Source organism: Suncus etruscus, chromosome X (assembly GCF_024139225.1).
Source record: "Suncus etruscus isolate mSunEtr1 chromosome X, mSunEtr1.pri.cur, whole genome shotgun sequence".
In the NCBI taxonomy this organism is placed as follows: Eukaryota; Metazoa; Chordata; class Mammalia; order Eulipotyphla; family Soricidae; genus Suncus; species Suncus etruscus.
The window spans coordinates 43,881,887-43,901,417 of record NC_064868.1 but is presented as its reverse complement, the minus strand read 5'-3'; positions in this window follow the sequence as shown (position 1 = coordinate 43,901,417).

Sequence of the window (19,531 nt, the reverse complement as noted above, 5' to 3'; positions counted from 1 at the left end):
TGCACCTGCAAAGCAAAAAGTTGGTAACCATTTCCTGAAACTAGTTGGCTTCTATCTAGCACCAGGGGTTACAAAAGTCAGAATATGTTTTATATTTATAATTACATATTTGTATTGTTGGCCACTACTTGTAATGAAACATTTAAGCAAGGCCAAATGCTCATGTGCCCATCTGTCTTTTTCAACTTCTTGAAAAGTAGCAGTTTAAGACTAAACAATGGAAAGTACTTAAAAGGATGTTCAGTATCAGTAGGAAAACCAAGAAGATCTCCTACTGATACAGTATTTATGATAAGGGGTTTGAACTAAATGTTTATAAGCTTTTTTTTTACTTTGGGTGAGTAAGCACTGCTCAGCGCTTACTCCTGGCTCTGCACTAAGAGATCGCTCGTAGCAGGTTTGGGATACCATATGGGATGTCAGATCCCCTGCACGCAAGACCCTGCATGCATGCCTTATCCACTATACCATTGCTCTCCTATAATAAAACTTTTTAAAGAATGTGAAAAGATGTCTCAATAAAAGCATCTCAAAAGATGCTTCATATTATTACTCATTAGGAAAACACAAATGATATCTATGATGAGGTATCAAATTTTGCCCACTAGGATGACTATAATAGAACAGACACTTGATCTTAAATTTGGCCAGAATATGAAGAAATTGACGTCATTTTACACTGCTTATGGAAATATAAAATATTGCCACTGTTGGAAAAACAGTTTGGCAGTTCTTCAAACTGTTACACAGGTGGCTACTCTGTGACCCACCAATTTTTTGTTTTTACCTTTGTTTTTTTAATATTTTTTATTTAAACACCTTGGTTACAAACATGATTGTGGTTGGGTTTCAGTCATATAAGAGGACACCCCCCAACCCACCAATATTTATAGTGAGGTATGTACACAGTTGAAATGGAAACAAGTTCACACAACTCTACCCAAGTGTATATTGTGGAAACAAATTCCTCAAAAACTGGGTGGACCTGAAAAAACAGAAAGGAATTCTTTCACAATTCTGGAGGCCAGAAGTCAATAATTGGAGCTCATAGCAGGGTCAGATGCCCTTGGAAGATTTTAGGGAAGAAGTCTTCCTTGCCTCTTGCAGTTTCTGCTGACTCGAGATAAAGCAACTCCCATCTCTACCTCAATTTTTAATCTTTTTCTCTTTTTCTCTGTGTGCCTCTTAGAAGGAATGATGTTACTAGAGTAAGGGTTGTAATCACCCCAATATCTTTAACTTCATCTGTGAAGGATCTGCCCACACAGCTTTCATGGCTGAAGAAATGAACACATCCTTTTAGAATCTACCATGTAACCCACACCAAATACAAAGGCACATCCACTGATAAGTAAATTAAAAATGATGGTTCCTGGGAGCCAGAGCAATAGTACAGTGGGCAGGGCACTTTTCTTGCACACTGATAACCCAAGTTCAATCCCAAACATCCCATATGGTCCCCCTGCCAGGAGTGATTTCTGAGCAGGAGTAAGTCCTGCACTCAGCTGTGTGTAGCACCAAAGCAAAACTAAACAAAAACAATTCCTCTCTACAATAGAATATTATTTCACATTAAAAAATAATTACACATGCTACGACCAAGAACAGACCTTGAAAACATGATACAAAGGAAAAGAAATTGGACAAATGCCATATGTTCTTTAACACCATTTATATGGAATGTCCAGAAGAAGCAAATTAATAGAAACATAAAATAGTTCAGTGGCTGCTTGGTGCTGTAGGCGTCTTAGAGGAAATGAGGACTGACAGCTAATGGATTTGGGGTTTGTTTAGGGGCAAGATGAAAGTGCTCTAAAATCATATTACTATAATAATTGCACAACTCAGTTAATTTACTAAAACATTGAATTATATGTCATTACATGGGTGAATTTTATGGTATGTAGATTCTATCTCAGTGGAACTATAAAATGTAAGGAACAAAAAAGTGAATAATGATGTAAAGAACTGAATCACATCAAATATGTTCAAGTCTATAGACACATGACAATTTTTTTTAAAATCCTTTGGTCAACTTTTAACAATTTCTGTTTTTCATTAGTGAAAGGCTCAGAGGAACTTTTTTGAAGCATTCAGCAGACCCTGGTTTCCTTCCACCAATCTTAGTCAACTTCAACCATGCAGAAAGTTCAATGCAAGAGCCCAAAAATACTGTGTTCTTTGACCGTATATTGTGTTATATGGTGTCAGCAGATCACCTGAGTCACCCCAGAGGTCTTGGATACATCCAGGACTGCACCCAACTATACTGAGAGAACACGTGGTGCTGAGGATCAAACCAGCATTGGCCATGTGCAAGACACAGCCATTTAACCCTGCACTATCTATTCCTGTACAATCTTGTCCTAATTAAGAGGGACTATATGGGGTTTAGTGACCCTTAGATTCAATGATAAATCTAGCATTATTAAAAACTATCCAGTCAAAGAGCAATAGAGACAGTACAGGAGCTAAGTCAGTTGCACTCATCAACTTCAGTTCAATTCCTAACACCAAAGATGGATCCTCAAGCACTGACAAAGTGATTTCTGAGCACCACAAGTAAGCCCTGCAGGTTGCCAGGTGTGACCCCAAACCCCCCAAATATAAATGAATAAATAAATTAAAATGGGACATCCAATATTATGGGCTTCCTGATGTGATGTGCTAGGAAGTACACAGTACTGCTTACAAAGTATTTTGCTGGTAAAATCAAATTTTAATTAGATCATGCATCTAAATCTAACCACTAATTTATAAGAAATGAAGGGTTGTTTGGGGCCGGAGATATAGCATGGAGGTAAGGCATTTGCCTTTCATGAAGAAGGTTGGTGGTTTGAATCCCGGCATCCCATATGGTTCCCCGTGCCTGCCAGGGGCGATTTCTGAGCATAGAGCCAGGAGTAACCCCTGAGCACTGCTGGGTATGACACCCTCCAAAAAAAGAAATGAAGGGCTTTCAGAATGAGATGCTGCCAAAAAAGAAAATTATGGACTAATAGCTCTGATGAACAAAGATTCAAAGATCCTCAACAAAATTCTGGCAAATAGGATCCAATGTCTCATCAAGAAGGTAGGTTTCATCCCAGTAATGCAAGGATGGTTGAACATCAATCAATCAACATAATACACCATATGAACAAGAAGAAAAATAAAAATTATATGAACATATCAATAGATGCAGAGAAAGCATTCGATAAGTTCCAACACCAATTTTTTTGTTTTGTTTTTGGGCCACACCCGGCAGTGTTCAGGGGTTACTCCTGGCTGTCTGCTCACCATGATTCGAACCAACCACCTTAGGTCCTGGATCGGCTGCTTGCAAGGCAAACGCCGCTGTGCTATCTCCCCGGGCCCCCAACACTGATTTTTGATAAAACCCTCATCACAATGGGAATAAAAGGAAAATTTCTCATTAAAGTCAATGCCATCTCCCACAAGCCAATGGCAAATATTATTCTCAATGGAGATAAGCTAAAGCTTTTCCTTTAAAATCTTGTACAAGACAAGGCTGCCCTCTCTCACCACTATTATTCAATATAGTACTGGAAGTACTTCCTTTAGCAATTAGGCAAGGAAAAGATATCAATGGCATCCAGAGAGGAAAGAAAAAAGTCAAACTTTCATTTTTAGCAAATGACATAATACTATGTTTAGAAAACCCAAAAGACTCTGTCAAAGAGGTGCTAGAAACAATAGATTCACATAGCAAAGTGGCAGGCTACAAAATTAAGACACTAAAATCAATGGCCTTCTTATATACCAATAATGAAAGAGAAGAAATGGACATTAAAAAAGCAATCCCATTCACATTAGGGCCACACAAACTCAAATATCTTGGAGTCAGCTTAACTAAAGATGTGAAGGACCATACAAAGAAAACTACAAAAGCATTCTTCAAGAAATAAGGAGCCAGTGAGGTAGCGCTAGAGGTAAGGTGTCTGCCTTGCAAGAGCTAGCCAAGGAAGGATCGCGGTTCGATCCCCTGGCATCCCATATTGTCCCCCCCAAGCCAGGGGCAATTTCTGAGCGCTTAGCCAGGAGTAACCCCTGAGCATCAAACGGGTGTGGCAGAAAAACAAAAAAACAAAAATGAACAAACAAACAAAAAAAAAAGAAATAAGAGAGGACACAAGGAAATGGAGACACATACCCTGCTCATGAATTGTCAGGATTAATGATATTAAAATGGCAATACTACAGATTTAATGCAATTCCTCTAAAAATACCCATGATATTCTTCAAAGACGATCAAACACTCCTGAAATTCATTTGGAACAATAAACACCCACGAATAGCTAAAGTAACTCTTGGGAAAAGGAATATGGGAGGCATTACTTTCCCCAATTTTAACTTGTATTACAAAACAGTAGTTATTAAAAAAAGCACTGAACAACAAACAATACAGTACAATACAGAAGGTTAGAGAAAAGCCTTTATATTATGCTTTCTTTGAACACATACTTGATCAAAATTATTAGTAAAGAACATCTTTTCTACTTTTTGATTTTAACAAATGCAAATTTAGTTCTCTAAAACTTGAAAATAAACAAACAAACAAACAAACAAAAAACTAGTTCTGTGAAATGGTACCTCATTTCTGGAAAATACCAGCCCTTCTGTTCTAGGGGAATAAGTCTAGCAGTTCAAAGTTTAAGTTATAAGAGTAGTATCAAATTATGTAAAATTAAATATGTGAAGGATGTATAGTATTAAACACTGATCACAAATAAACTGCTTTGTTGTAACACACACACAAACACACAAAATGCATGGTATTGGAGTAAAGACAGATCCTCAGATCAGTGGAACAGACTTGAGTATTCAGAGAATGTTTCTCCAGGCATACAATCAACTAATCGTTGATAAAGGGGCAATAAATACAAAATGAAGCAAGGAAAGCCTCTTCAACAAGTGGTGTTGGCACAATTGGTTAACCATTTGCAAAAACAACAACAACAACAACAACAACAACAAAAAACCAGACTCAGACTCTCATCTAACAACATGCGCAAAGGTCAAATCTAAATGGATTAAAGACCTTGATATCAAGCCTAAAAGTATAAGGTATATAGAACAACAGGTAGGCGAAACACTCGATGACATTAAAACTAAAGGCTTCTTCAAGGAGGAAACAGCACTCTCCAAACAAGTGGAAGCAGATATAAACAGACGGGACTATATTAAGCTGAGAAGCCTCTGCACCTCAAAGGAAATATTGCCTAGGATACAAAAGTCGCCCCCAGAATGGGAGAGACTATCCACCCAATAACCATCAGAGAAGAAACTAATATCAAAAATATACAAGGTAGGCTGGGAAAATCTACAAAACTACGCCTGCCCAGTAGGGCCCGACTGTGAAAAATTATGAGTGCTGCCTGTGTGTGTCTGTCTCCTGTCCTGTTTCATGAAACTCTTGGGAGTGGGCCGAAAAGAGGCTCCAGAAGAGCACGGCCACTCTGCTTCGCCACGTGGCTTTGCGCTCTTTCTAAGGAAAGAACACCATCGCAACAAGAAGAAAAAATTACACTAAGAACTGTGCTGGACACTGAAGCCCAGCATTTCTCTCCAGACTGTCTTTTCTGCTGCGTGCTCAGGCCTAAAATTTGATCCTGCGAGAGGCTTCATCCACGGAGGACTCCCCTCCCTTGGAGGCAAGTCAACCCACCCAGAAAGGGTGGAGCCAGAGGAGTGTGGCTTCGTACATTACTTAGCCAATGAATACCACCACAACACGTAGAAAAACCCACAATAGTGTGTGTGTGACAATGGGGAAGCAATGCAGGCCAGCATCAGACATAGAGAATGAAGATGACAATTCTGATGACCAGATAATGACCAACCAACTAATCAACCTCTCAGATAAGGACTTTAGACAAGCAATATGGAAGATGCTCAAAGAACTCAAAGAAACCATGGATCGAGTTGAACAGAACACTAATAAGAACCAAGAAAATATTAAGGGTAACAGAAGCTGAGAATAGAATTGGTGCTGTGGAAGATGAGATAAATAACAATTCCATACAGCGGGAGAAATTGGAAAAAAAACTTAAAGCAAATGAACAGACAATGAAAAAATTAGTCAAAGAATCGGAATGGGAACAGATGAAATAGAAGTCTATGATAAGCTTAACAGAAACAACTTAAGAATCATTGGAGTCCCAGAGATTTAGGAAGAAAATTTCCAGGAAGAATCAATGGTCAAGAACATCATTAAAGAAAAACTTCCAGAGCTAAAGAATATATGTGATCAAATCCTGCATGCTCAAAGAGTACCAACTAAAAGAGACCCCAGAAAAATACTCCAAGACACATCCTAGTCACAATGATAAATCCCACAGATAGAGACAGAATTCTGAAAACAGCAAGATCAAAAAGGGAAATTACATTCAAGGGCGCATCCTTGACATTTACAGCAGACTTGTCACCAGAAACACTCAAGGCCAGAAAGCAGTGGTGAGATATTTTGACAAGACTGAATTAAATGAATGCTTCACCTAGAATACTGTACCTAGCAAAACTCACTTTCCGGTTTGACAGAAGAATACATGGTTTCACAGACAAAAAACAGCTCAGAAACTTTACAGACTCAAAACCAGTCTTAAGAGAAAAACTGAAAGACCTAATTTAAGACAAGACTAACCAAAAGACACACAAAATTTCGATATAAAGATGGCATTAAATCCCAGGACAATTCTTTCTCTCAATGTCAATGGACTAAATGCACCAGTTAAGAGACACAGAGTGGCTAAATGGATCAAAAAACTCAATCCAACCTTCTTCTGCCTACAAGAAACGCACCTGAATAGTCAGAACAAACATAGACTCAAAATAAAAGGCTGGAGAAAAATTACCCAAGCAAACAACACCCATAAAAAAGCTGGAGTGGCCATACTAATATCAGATAATGCAAACTTTATACTCAGGAAGTTTGTAAGGGACAAAGATGGACATTTTATATTAATCAAGGGGTATATAGAGCAGGAAAAAAATCACTCTCCTAAACATATATGCACCTAATGAGGGCTCAGCAAAATATTTAATACAATTGTTGACAAATATGAAAAATGATATCAATAACAACACAATAATTGTGGGGGACCTCAGCACGGCTTTGTCAACACTGGATAGGTCAACCAGACTGAAACCCAACAAGAATATACTAGACCTGAGGAGAGAAATGTATATATATATAGGACACTCCATCCCCAGAAACCTGGATACACATTCTTCTCCAATGTACATGGGATAGACTCCAGGATAGACTCCAGGATAGACTACATGCTGGCACATAAAACATACCTCCATAATATCAAGAGGATAGAAATATTGCAGGCTACCTTCGCTGACCACAAGGCTCTGAAATTATTCGTGAATTCCAAAGGGACACAGAAGAAAAACTTTAACACCTGGAAGTTAAACAGCCTCATACTGAATAACCAGTGGGTCCGAGATGAAATCAAAGAAGAAATCAAAAGGTTCCTGGAAACAAATAATAATAAAGACACAAAGTATCAGAATTTATGGGACACAGCAAAAGCAGTACTGAGAGGAAAATTTATAGCTTTGCAAGCACACATCAGGAAGGAAGAAGGGGCTTACCTGAGTAGCTAAATAACGCAGCTCATAAAACTAGAAAGTGCTCAACAAAAGGACCCAAAAATAGGGAGACAGAAGGAAATAACAAAGCTGAGAGCAGAAATCAACGAAGTGGAAACCCAAAAAACAATCCGAAAGATCAATGAAAGCAGAAGTTGGTTCTTTGAAAAAATAAACAAGATTGATAGACCACTGGCAAAACTAACAAAGAAAGAGAGAGAGAGAAACTTGATAACTCGTATTAGGAATGAAAAAGGAGAGATCACTACTGATATGACAGAGATTCAAAGGGTAATCAGAAACTACTTTGAGAAACTCTACACCACTAAAAATGAGAACCTGGAAGAAATGGATAAATTCTTGGACTCATAATCTTCCACGCTTGAAGGAAGTGGATGTAGCATATCTAAACACACCCATAACTATTGATGAAATTGAAACGGTAATCAAATGTCTGCCGAAAAACAAAAGCCCAGGCCCAGATGGATTCACTGATGAATTCTTTCAAACTTTCCAAGAGGAACTACTACCAATCCTGGCAAGACTTTTTCATGAAATTGAACAAACGGAAACACTTCCAAATGGCTTTTATGAAGCCAACATTACCTTTACCTAAACCAGACAGAGATGCTACAAAAAAAAAAAAAAGAAAATTACAGACCAATATCGCTGATGAATGCAGATGCAAAGATCCTTAACAAAATCCTGGCAAATAAGATTCAGTGACTCATTAAGAAGATTATTCACTACGATCAAGTAGATTTCATCCCATGAATGCAAGGATGGTTTAACATCCGTAAATCTATCAACATAATACACAACATCAACAACAAGAAAAATAAAAATCACATGATCATATTAATAGACGCAGAGAAAGCATTTGATAAGGTCCAACACCCATTCTTGATCAAAACTCTCAGCAAGACGGGAATGGAAGGAACCTTTCTCAATACAGTTAAGGCCATCTACCACAAGCCAGAGGCAAATATTATCCTCAATGGAAAAAAACTGAAAGCCTTAAATTACAGGACTTATACTCATCGAACATGTTTGGACAAATTGACATTTACTTTCTCTCTCTCTTTTATTTTCTCTTTCCACTACTTCTTTCTTTCTGCCCTTTCTTCTTCTTCCTCTTCTTTCTCATCATCATCTTGATTTATTAATTTTTAACATTATTTATTACTATATTTACCTATTTTTTGTTCTCCTCTTCTGCTCTTTCCTATTTTTCTTAAGCTATACTTAAGCTAATTATTTATCTTTTTTCAATCAGCCCTTAAGAGCTCAGACCCATCCTATTAGGGTCAGACCTCTAACAACAACTTAAGTACAGATCACTTTGTATGTTTTTATGTGGACATGAGTACATAGAGGACTCCTCTATGAGAGCTAAATCTAAATTGTAAACAATCCATGCCTATAGTGTATATAGCCCCTCATATATACTATCCCTCCACACCACCTTCAGAAATCCTACTATCCCTTAACCCCACATTTCCAATATGATATCCCACCTTATTAAGGCTTTTCACCCTCAATTCTTAACCCATTAGGGATCAAGACCGATCTCCTGCCTCAATAAGTTATTTTCCAGCTCCCAAACAAATGGACACCCACTTAGCCCCAATATCATTCCCGGCAAGAATCTACAACCTACACCCCTGTTGAGTCATGCTCTGTGGCCCTCCTTCTTACCCCTCCCAAATGTGGACTGTTGTTTGATACCAAACTTAGCTCCAGAAGATTCCATAGTGCAAGAACTCTACCTGAGCCCTTTCTGCCACAAATTGTTTCTCAATTTCAACAAGACCAGGATGTGTGATAAAAATGTGCTCTGGATTCCACTCCCACAAAAAACTTTCAAAAGACAGTATTTTTCCTTTATAAGTTTAAGACCTATATAATACTACTTCTTTACCTGTTTAAGTAAGTAAGGTAGTCTCCTGCATCAGTTTGTTCTGCTAATATTTTTAAACTTATTTTTATTTTTTTCCTTTATATATGTGAGTATATATATATATCTTTATATATATCTTGTTTCTGTTTCCTTTTCTCCCTTAAATCCACCTGTTTTGGTTCTGTTTGATACACAATCCTACAAGAAAAAGTCTTGCCTGGAATAATAGCTCACAGCACAGAGATGATGAGCCTGACACTCTCACCCCCCAAAGCACCAGCAATATAATATGCCACCATTTTTTTCTTGTAAAGGCATACTAAAATGGGGAAATTTTACATATAGAAACAGGCTCTTATCTACTAGGGATAGGAACTCATATACTTTACAATACAGGGGCACCTCCCAACTTGAACATATGTCATGTGGTTACAATTTAGACTCCATGTGATTAGACAGTGACCGTCCAACCCTGAACCCTAGATCTCAGACATAGAACTGACACAGTTCTCCGAAACAGCTCCAGTAACCAAACTCCCTATGAGACATTTTTAATGCTGTTCTGACACCAACATGTGCTGGTTTTGATATGACATCCTCATAATGAAAAAATGGCAACAACTTGGTCTAAGAGCAGGTTGTCTTACCTCACCTCCTAACCATAAGATGAAATCAGAAGACATGTCATCCTGTGATTGGTACAAAAGCCAAATTCAATATCTACAGAAGACTGTGATAACCATGACTCGGAAGAACTTATTCTGGGACCAGTTAAAAGAAACCTAGTCTAGGTCTTGGTCTATGATCTGTACAACAACCAAGATCTCTAACTCCAAAGGTCTGACTGAGACATGTGCAACTGAGCAGATCTTCTGGAAACATAAGGAAAGACTCTATTCTATGCTTTATCCTAGGATCAGGGCAAAAACTAAGACCACCAACTAAAGAAGACTGATTAAAACAACATTGATGGAACAAAACTCCTAGAACCGTAAAGAAAGACTCCGTCCTAGGCTCCATCCTTTGACCTCTATAAATACCAAGATCTCTAGCTACAGATGCATAGTCTTATCCACGAGGGAGCGGAAAATTTCCAGACACCACCAAAGGACCAAGGGGAGAGTAAAAGAACATGTATGGAGCCTGTAGTTACTCCTATTACAGTATACTTCGAGGGCAGAGAAACCCTGTATATCTTAGGCCAAGGGAATTCCTTTTCTAATTTCCCCAATATTTACTGTGCCTATGCAAGAAAAAAAAGAAGCACACATTATTTTTTTTGGTTTTGTTATTGTTGATTTTTTGTTGCTTGTTTTAGTTCCATGGGTTTTCTTTTTTCTTTTTTTTTTTTTTTTTGGTGCTTTGTTTTGTTTTTATTTCAGAACCGTGGTTATTGTGTGGTTGATATCTTTATTGCTGTGGTGCTTTTCAAGTTTGGTTTTTTTTTGCTTTTTAAAAATTTTTTCTTAGTATTGTTGTTATGTTTTCTTCCTTTTTCCCTTTCTTCTCTTAAATTGATTTTTTTGCCCCATTTTATTTACTTTTTTTTCTTTCCTTCAAACAGAACCACATAATTTGAACCATCTTGTTCCACTTCACAAATTAAGGAATAAATAATGGAGGGTACCAAGACCAGAGAGTTGTATGAACATTAAATAGAAATAAAAAAAGATCAGACTTAAACACCTGTGGGTGCCCCTGCCTAAGGGGGACACTAGTCAAGATGTGGGTTATTCTTTCTCAGAGGAAGCGCGTGCACAAAGAACAAACAGGTACAGAGACAGACAAAGACACACACACACACACACACACACACACAGAACAAATAACAGACACAGACACAAGAATGGGAAAAGGATTCCAGTTCCAAATCCAAATCTATTTATTGAAACACAAGGCCCGGCTTATATAGTTTTTGTGGGCACAGTTCTGCACATACACATGTCAATAGAGTATAGATACATTGATAGGCCAGAATACCTCATAACAGGAGCCATTAGGAAGTGAGTCGGAATGTACAGATAATGGGACCCATCTCCATCGGGCCAGGGTGTACTGATAACGAAACCCATCTTGGGCAAGTCAGAATGTACGGATAACGGGAACTTCAGATAGACTCAGTATCCCAGGGTTAAAATTCTATGCCTTCTTTGTCTCTGTACAAGCCTTAAATGGTTACATTTATTTCTCAGGGCTTCCTGCTTTTAGCAAAGCTCTCTGCTTGTTGCAGAGGCCTACTTTTTAGCAAAGTTCTCTGCCTGTCACAAGGCCCTGCTTTTATCTAAGTTTTCTGCCTGTTATAAGGGCCCCTTCTTCTAATATAAAGCAAGATTAAAGATATAATATCCTAACTACAATTGTGAGGCTATATTGTTTAACAGCTATCCTATATTCTAAATTATTCTACATAGTTTTATTTAGTTAGTCAAACATCCTGATACTGAGCATTTTATAATGTTCTCAGGGTTCAATATTTTTCCTTAACAGGCTGCATTCTGTTCAGGTATTCTAAAAGACTATCAGGCCTTAGCTTCCCACATCAGGTGTCGCCTGCATAATAAAAGCAGAAGAAAGTCCATGTTCCATGACAATACTAGGAACAGTTTTCCAAACAAAGGAATATAGCTAAAAAGTTGTTGCTTAACAGAGAGGTCCGGATGTCCATTTAACGTCAGCCCACTTTACATGGCAAGCACTAGATAATTCCACTTAACCTGTTTGGATTAACTTTAGCACCTTTGTCATGAGAAGGTCTAGCAGTGTGCAAGCTATGCTTATAGTTTATAAGGAGTTTCACAGAGGTTTTTTTTTTTGCCTACGGAATCCCACTGGCTATTGATGGTACCCAGTTAAGGGGCCCAAAGTGGTCGTATTCCAGGGTCTCCTTATATGTCACTGAGCTTCATGCCTGAAGAATCAAATAATTAATAATGTTGCAGGATGGCGATGGATGGAGGTGGATTTCTCTCTGCCATCCCAGGCCACGTGGCTCCGCAACCCCCATTCATCCGGCAGTCCCAGGTTAGGTGAACGACGGAATCAGATTCATCCAGAGACACGCACCAGGAAGCATCAGCTTTATTCATGCCCTATTCACCACATGTGTGGTTTCTATCATAACCTTTCAAGCACAGCCATTCTTCGCTAGCCCTGCCTCTTAACTCCTTTCAGCCATCTTCCCTTTGGGCTCCATGCTGGTCAAAGACCAGAACGCAGAGACCCAAAAGCCAGAGAGCCCAGCAGGGCAAACCCCCTTAATCCCCTGGCTCAGACGCTTATCTACTTATTCCAAGACCCCTCCCAGGAATGGGCGGGGTCTTGCAGGTAAGGTGACACCTAATATTCAGTTCCCAAGACCCCTCCCAGAAATGGGTGGGTCTCAGATAGGTACACCTACACATGCCAATGCATAGGCTCAGCCTGCATGAATGATGTTTAGTGCTCTAATCCCAAATACTCTGGACCTAATTGTGCCTTTCCATAGTTAGTTAGACTTTCTAGTCTCAAAATTCCAGTGGAACCAGTGCATGGCCCCACTAGAACTTAGGGTGGAAATGGCAACTCTATTAAGCAAAATGTAAAATAGAAATCTTATTTTTTGGATTTTCCCATACTGCTATACCCATTGACTTGACCTTGCTAATTTTGGCCCACAGGCTATTCAGGTTTCCTTGGCATGGTGTTTTTTTTGTTTTGTTTTGTTTTTTTTTTGTTTGTTTTTGGTTTTTGGGTCACACCCGGTGTTGCTCAGGGGTTACTCCTGGCTGTCTGCTCAGAAATAGCTCCTGACAGGCACGAGGGATCACATGGGACAACAGGATTCGAACCAACCACCTTTGGTCCTGGATCGGCTGCTTGCAAGGCAAATGCCTCTGTGCTATCTCTCCGGGCCCAGCATGGTGTTTTAAGGGTCCATGCAGGTGTAAGATATCATGCCAGGATGTCTTCACTGTTGTTCCTGTGTATGACTTTCTCGCAGATTACACTGTGGTCTTCACAGTCTCACAGGAAAGCCTCTGTCCTGTAAGTCTAAACTATGATAATGTACCTGAATAGGTTTTGCCAGCAATTCATCAACTTGATGAATCAGTTAATTTTTTAAAAGCCCATGGCCCAAATGAGATTACCAATAGTAAACCAATGAGGGGCCAAAGAAGGAGTGAAAAAGGTGTTTAATTAACCAAACAGGTTCCATTCTCCACCATCTTGTTTAATATTCATGGCCAGGCAATGTAACTTATCAATTCTAACCCGAATTTCCTGGCTATTATCAGAAATGTTAACGCAATACATGCCTTTTACTTTCTCACAGCATTACAATAGACAGAATCATGGACAAATACACAATTGATGTTTTTAATTCTAGGGCCAAAGTGTCCTTTATAGTTTCTTTCCAAGGTAGTTCATCATTCTGTGCTTTCTGAGGATGTTTACTCCAAAGTGTTGCCATCTGGAATTATGTGCCTGCAGACCCATCCTCTGGAAGTCTCTTTAGGGGAGTAGGTGGTCTCTTTAAGTTCTGTGGAAGGAACAGAACTCTCAGGATCTGTTGTGGCACTGGAGACAGTTTGATTGGTTTGTTTTATAAATCTTCACAGGATTCAGCATGTAGCTCATTCTTTTATGTCAAAAATGCACATAGATCCACTGTCCCAGATAAGTACTGAGCCTGGGCCTTGCCATTGGCCAAGTTAATGGATCTGTCCACAATGCTAAGGTGTACTGATTTTTACTTGAAAGATACCACAGTCTGTCAGCAGCTAAGTGACCAGACTGATCAAATTGTGAAAAATTAATTGAAATCCCCAAATGAAATTGTATTTTATCATGAAAGGTAGAGATACTAAATAAACAGACATTTCACACAAAACCTAATAGCACTAAGCAAAACTTTTCACACTAGTGGCCACTTTATTCAACACAACACACACATGAACAGACAAAAGGATTGATCCAAAACTTACATTAGAAATTGAGTCAGATAAAATTGGACAAGCACTTTTAAATATATATCCGGCATGTTTGTAAAAATTTTTTTGTTTATAGGGAAACTTTTCCAGAGTCTAAAGTAGTTAATGTAGATGGAGTGGAGCTTTGCTGAAAATAAAAGCTTCAAGGTTTAAATTTAGCACAAAACATTTCCAAAACAATCCTAATTTTGAAGTTTAAAATATTAAGTAAAATGGTTAATTAGCAGTTCAAAATTTTAAGTACAATGGTTAATGAGCACTGTAGAAGACTCCTTGAAGTATATCATCCTCTTTAAATAAACAGGTTCCATTCAAAATATTTTCACAGGGGCCTGGAGAGATAGCACAGTGGTGTTTGCCTTGCAAGCAGCCGATCCAGGACTAAAGGTGGTTGGTTCCAATCCCAGTGTCCCATATGGTCCCCCATGCCTGCCAGGAGCTATTTCTGAGCAGACAGCCAGAAGTAATCCCTGAGCACAGCCGAGTGTGGCCCAAAAACCAAAAAAAAATATTTTCACAGTAGAACAGTATGACAGCTGTAATAAATTGTTAAAATTTCAATTATTAAACACAAGAACATAAACTGTGACTATTAAAGGTATGAAAAACTGACTTTAAAAAACAAATATCCCTACTTTGAAGTCCTCAAGTTAATAATTTGTAAATTACCAGGAAATCCATGTTAAAATTTTATATACCAATTTAACAAGATATTTAGATCATTATAAAATATATTTAAAGACATTTAATGCATTTCCATACTTAGACCTTAAGACCAAAATTATATTTGATACATGTTGACAACTTATTTATAAACTTTTTTCTTTTTTTATTAAACCTACTTATAAACTTTAGTTATTTTCATAATATTAGTTACTCAAAATTTACAGTATGATTTAAAAAGGCTAACCACAACATTTCCACATATTTTTTATTTTCAAATACCTTTAAGATCAAAATAAATTTTTAATAGAAATACAAAAGACTCAAATTTTAACACTTTTGTGTTGTTTGAATTTAAAATATCAAAAAGTTTTTCTTTTACCAATAATCTGTTATTACAAGTGACAGAATTGTGACCTTGCTCTAAAATTCCTGAGAGGCATGGACAAAGGAAGTTCAGTGCCCTTATCTTCCTGTTGCTCTTTCTTCCTGGAGAATCTTTTAACCCTTACAGACCTGAACGTAGAAAGTTCCCTGACTTCCAGTGTAATTACTTTACACCACCCAATGCACAAAGCTTAAGCAGCAAAATAGCTGCAATTCCACAAATGGCTCCAGAAAAGGCACACTCATGCCACAGGCTTCACTTCACAATCATCTGAGGCCTCTTACACACACACACCAAAATCTTGACAATAATTCTTATATATTCTTCATGAAGACTAAGTTGCTGAATCATTTTAATTCTACCCCCGCCACTCTCTGCCATCTCTAGCAGAGCAATCATACTTGCAACTACAAAGACACACACAGGCTAGTACTATTTCTGCTGAACTCAAGCCAAATTTCACCAACTCTAAGGGACAGGCGACATTCTCTCTAAAATTTCTCTCTATGATTTAACTACACAGAACACAAAACAACGGACAGACATACATACATGGGCCCATATTACAAGGAAAAGAAATCAGCCCATTCAAGTAACAAAACACAACCAGACAATTAACACTTGAACATTTCATGTTACAAAACAATATAGTAGACTCACTTTCCCCCCCAATACTGTAAGACATGAGAGTAAAATTAATAAAATGTATTATTTGCTTCTTTTGGGGGAAAACTTAATTTATAAATAATAATAATAAAATGTATTATCTGCTTATTTTTTATAAATAATAATAAAATGTATTATCTGCTTCTTTTTGGGGGAAACTTAATTAATAAAATGTATTATCTGCTTCTTTTGGGGAAGAAACCCTGAGGGAGAGATCATTCGTATCTTTCTATGGGGGGCATCCTAAGAAATCTTTAACTCTTCACAGTAACTAAAATACTACCAGCCTTCTTGGCTCTTTATATTTCACCAGGCTTTTTTCCATAGGCTCTTTTATTTTTACCAGCCTTTCTTCACAAGCCTTATTATTCTTAGATTCACCAGCCTTTCTCACAGGCTCTATTTCTCTATATTCTTGTACACCAGCCTCTCCTCTGGGCTATATTTCACCAGCCTCTATATGGGCTCTATTTATACTGGCCTGTCCCGCAGGCTTTTTCTTCCCTACCCCAAAAGTAATTCAAAACTTATCTATCCCACAGTCTTCTTATGCTCTGACTCCTCTGCTGAATGTGGCTACAGTCATCTTCCGTGAGTGCTCACTGCAGTCATCTCCCTCCCAAGAAGCCACGTTGGGCACCAAAGTGTGGATGCAGCTTCCTGTGGGAGACACCAGTTAAGATGTGGGTTATTCTTTCTCTGAGGGAGCGCATGCACAAATAACAAACAGGTATAAAGACAGGCAAAGACAGACACAGAACAAATAACAGACACAGAGACAAGAATGGGAAAAGGATTCCAGTTCTAAATCTAAATCCGTTTATTGAAACACAACGCCCGGCTTATATACTTTTTGCAGGCACAGTTCTTCACTTACACATGTAGATAGGGGATATATACAAGTGAGTCAGAATGTACAGATAATGGGACCCATTTCCATAGGTCCAGGGTGTACTGATAACGGAACCCATCTCGGGCAAGTCGCAAAGTACAGATAACAGGAACTTCAGATAGACTCAGTTTCCTAGGGTTAAAATTCTATGCCTTCTTTGTCTCTACAAGCCTTAAATGGTTACATTTATTTCTCAGGGCTCCCTGCTTTTAGCAAAGCTCTCTGCTTGTTGCAGAGGCCTGCTTTTTAGCAAAGTTCTCTACCTGTCACAAGGCCCTGCTTTTATCTAAGTTTTCTGCTTATTATAAGGCCCCTGGCAAACACCAAATCCAAAGCCAATGACAGCAGAATCGATACACAATCTACAGAGGGAACCACTTATACTAGCAACTTGGGGTTAAAGGAGGGGGATATGGAATGCATGCTGGGAACAGGGGTGGAGAGAGGACAACATTGGTGGTGAGAATGCCCCTGATTCAATGTCACCATGTACTTAAAAACTTATGTTTTTTTTTGTTTGTTTGTTTTTTTGTTTTTGGTTCACACCCGGCAGCACTCTGGGGTTACTCCTGGCTCTACGCTCAGAAATCACCCCTGGTAGGCAAAGGGGACCATATGGGATGCCTAGATTTGAACCATCATCCTTCTGCATGCAAGGCAAAAGCCTTACCAACATGCTATTTCTCCAGCCTCATACTTAAAACAATTAATGTGAAAGATTTGTAATTCTTTGGTCAAAATAAAAATTTAAAATATATATATATATATATAAAAGAAAAAATTTAAATAAAGAAATAAAGGGTTTAAAGGAATACATTACATTGCTGCAGGCATCCTGCATCTCAGCAATTCTAGTGGGATATAATCCTTCACGAGAGGGAAGCAGGAGCACGACCAACAGAGCGGGATAATGTTGAAAAAATGGGGACCCGCGTCTTCAATAGAAGTGAGACAATTTTACTCTCCCATGTTGGTAAATATATACAAATCTCTGGTATGAAAGGCATATCAGCGTTGAGAAAAGGCAGGCCCTAAAATATACATAACAAATCTAGCCAATACAGGTGAAAAGAATCCCGAGCTAAAAGGAAGGAAGTAACATAAGGGGGAGGGGGTGTTCTAGTTTAGAAAGGATGTTCTTATGACAAAGGATGAGAAACTTGTTTTGCTATAATTTGGGGACTAGCCCATAGCAACTAGCAAGGGAGATAGGAACTGTTTGTTTACCACCTGGAAGCTGAAGCATGTTGCAGGTAGTTGGACTTGTCTTTTAGTTTGCTAATTTACATCGTCAGTGGGGAACTTAGCAGCAGACTTTTTGGTGCTGAAAATTTCCCTGATTCATAGACTGAGACCTGTAATTTTGGTCCGTATTTTTTTCAAAGGCGAGAATGTGCCAGATAGTAAGAAAGAAATTGTAATGTCACTATCATGTCAAGAATATCAGAAATATAGGCAGTAATCCACCTAGTGGGTATAATTATCCTCCACCAACGGGCCTGCTGGCTAAAATATTTCTTGGGGGCATATCAGCTCACTGCTCCAGGAAAATCATAATAGATACATCTGGAAGTGTGCTTTCCCTAAAATGGAGGTGTCTATGCCGCATGGCGTGGCATTACATGACATTAGAAAACTGGATAAAATGATCCAAATACTGACTGCTACATAGTTTCAATTCTTTCAGCAAATAGCAAGAATATAAGAGGAAGGATAACTTAAAAGGCTTAAGATACAGGGCATGGAGATGGGTTTCAAATGACAGAGAACATGTCTTGCAAATTCAAGGCTTTAGATTTGATCTCCACCATTGTATAGTCACCTGAGCACTACTAATAGTGGAATGAATGAATGATTTAGGGAAAGAAAGCTAGGGAAAGAGTATAATAGAGAGAATGAACAAGGGAGAGAGAGCAAGGGAAAATGACAGAAGAAAAGAAGGAAGGGAGAGGAGGGAGGAAGGGAGGAAGTAAGGAAGGGTGGAAGAAATGATGGATAGAAGGAAGGAAGGAAAGATGGGTGGAAGGAAAGATGGAAGGAAGAAAACATGGAAGGAAGGAAAGATGAATGAAGGGAAGCAAAGATGCTGGAAGGAAGAAGAAGGAAGGAATGACACACAGCACTTGGCGCATTACCTTTGCAGTGTTCTCTAAGTATTAGTGCAGCTAATTCTTGTTTCAGTTCTTTTCTAGTTGGGTTGACTCATCTCAAAGGAACACTTCTTCCGCTCTATAGCATTATCAGCTGGGATGATGATCATCTGATATTTGAATTAGCCAAAAATGACCAAGAAGACACACATATAAGTTAGGTCATTGTTTCTGACTGCTGTCTGTGCACATACTAGTGCTGTTATGCACAGCAAGAACATATAATTTCTCTGCCACACGTGGACTTCTCATTACATGGATGGTGGCTTCTGAGAGGAAGGGCCACATGAGCAAATACTTCAA